We start from the raw sequence: 2,266 nt of genomic DNA on the forward strand, positions 1-2,266 counted from the left end.
ACAGGCCACAAGCAGACCTGTTGACACATAGACCAGGTAGGAGACACATGTCTGTGCCTCAGGAAACCCTGAAAAGCTCCTGCACAACAAAAGACACAATAGAATGAAGAGGCAACCTATAGAATGGGAGGAAATATCTGCAAACTATATATCAGATAAGGGATTAATATCCAAAATACATAAGGAACTCATACAACTCAACAACAAAACAAAATAAAATAACCCAATTAAAAAATGGGCCAAAAACCTGAATAGATGTTTTTTCCAAAGAAGACATCAGTGGCCAACAAGTACATGAAAAGATGTTCAACCTCACTAATAATCAGGGAAATACAAGTTAAAACCACAATACACATCACATCACACATGTTAGAATGTCTATTATCAAAAAGACAAGCAAACGCATGTTGGCAAGGATGTGGATAAAAAGGAACCCTTATGCGCTGTTGATGGGAATGTAAATTGGTACAACCACTATGGAAAACTGGAGTATGGAAGTTTCTCAAAAAATTAAAAGTAAAGATAACATTTGATACAGCAACCCCTACTTCTGGTGTACATTTGAAGAAAATGAAATCACTATCTTGAAGAGATATCTGTACCTTGTATGTTTACTGCAACATTATTCATGAAGTCAAGATCTGGAAACATCCTAAAGGTCCATCAACCAATGAATGTATAGTAAAAATGTGGCCTCTCTCTCTTTCTCTATCAATATGCCACATTTTATATATACAATGGATTATCTTTCAACCATAAAAAAAGAAGGAAATCCTGCCATTTAAGAAAATGTGGATGGACCTTAAGGGCATCTTGCTGAGTGAAGAAAGTCAGACAGAGAAAGACAAATACTATATGATCTCACTTACATCTGAAATCGAAAAAAAAGAAAAAGTCAAACTCATAGAAACAGAGAGTAAAATGATGGTGACTAGGGTCCAGAAATGGGGGCAATGGGGAGATGTTGGTCAAAGTGTACAAACTTCCAGTAATAATATTAATAAATTATGGGAATCTAATATTCAGAATTGTGTCTATGATGTATTATATACTTGAAAGTTGCTAAGACAGTAAATCTTAAATGTTTTCACCACACACACAGATAATTACGTGAGGTGATGGAGGTGTTGACTAACCCCATTATGGTAATCATTTCACAATTGATTTTTGTATACAATTAACATATCACACTCCTGAAACTTACACAGTGGTATATGTCTACTGTCTCAATAAATCTGAGGGGGAAAAAGAAACAACAACAAAAAAGCACTGATACTTAGTGTGAGGTTTTGGCTTACACCAGTGGGTGATGATGTTCATTAACTAAGATGTAAGCATAAAGGAAGGAGGAGATGTGGTGGACCTTCCCGAGCAAGTGGCGTGACAGGGAATGAGGATCTGACGTCAGTGACATCTCTAGCACCTCTTGATTCCTCTCTGCCCTCTGCTTGGTTCTCTTGGTCCAAGGGCAATAAAAAAAGTCATTACCATGAGGTGACATAACTGCTTGGCACCCAGCAAACCAGGCAGAAGCTGGAAGGCTGAAGAAAATTGTGTTGCTTTTTTTTTTTTTGAGTTTTGTTCTTTTTCTAGCAATCACTTTTAAGTTGCATTTCCTTTGTCCTCCATTTTGATTATCATCCCCTAACCTCTTTGCCTTTTCTCTTTGCATTTATTGTTAGTATTTCAGTGAAACTCTGTTTTCAGCCTTATTTATGATACTTAAAAGTAAATAATATTTCTGTAGTTATGCTAGTTAGTAATCCTCAAATTGTTTCCTTAGTTTATCAATTTCTGTTTTAAACTCTTTCTACTTTGCTTAAATATTACCCCTTTGAGCCCTTATTTTATTTCATAATTGGAGCAATTTATTTCTATAGCATACACTTGTTATAAAAACTAGTGTTTTTATTACTTTTGCTTCTTATTCTTTTAATTACATTTTCCTATAGCCTGAATTTTTCATCTATCATTGCACATAGTTTCTGTCATTTTGGTTTTTTTTGTATATTTGCGTAATTGTCGTACCATTCTTCTTAATTTTGCTCTTGTTTAAAGTGACATGCTCTATCTAAGCTTCCTAGTCAGTCCTCTGCAAAACAAATGTGGATTCTTTTTATTCCCATGTTTTATTAATATTAATAATGTTTTGTTAATATAATGTGAGGGCTGGAAATTGTATTAACTCTATCATTTTGGAGTCCAAGGGCATAAGCCCCTTCTTGAGGACATGACTCTGATCTCTCTTTTGAGGGTTTGTTTTTTT

This window comes from Physeter macrocephalus, chromosome 4, assembly GCF_002837175.3.
Source record: "Physeter macrocephalus isolate SW-GA chromosome 4, ASM283717v5, whole genome shotgun sequence".
Lineage (NCBI taxonomy): Eukaryota > Metazoa > Chordata > Mammalia > Artiodactyla > Physeteridae > Physeter > Physeter macrocephalus.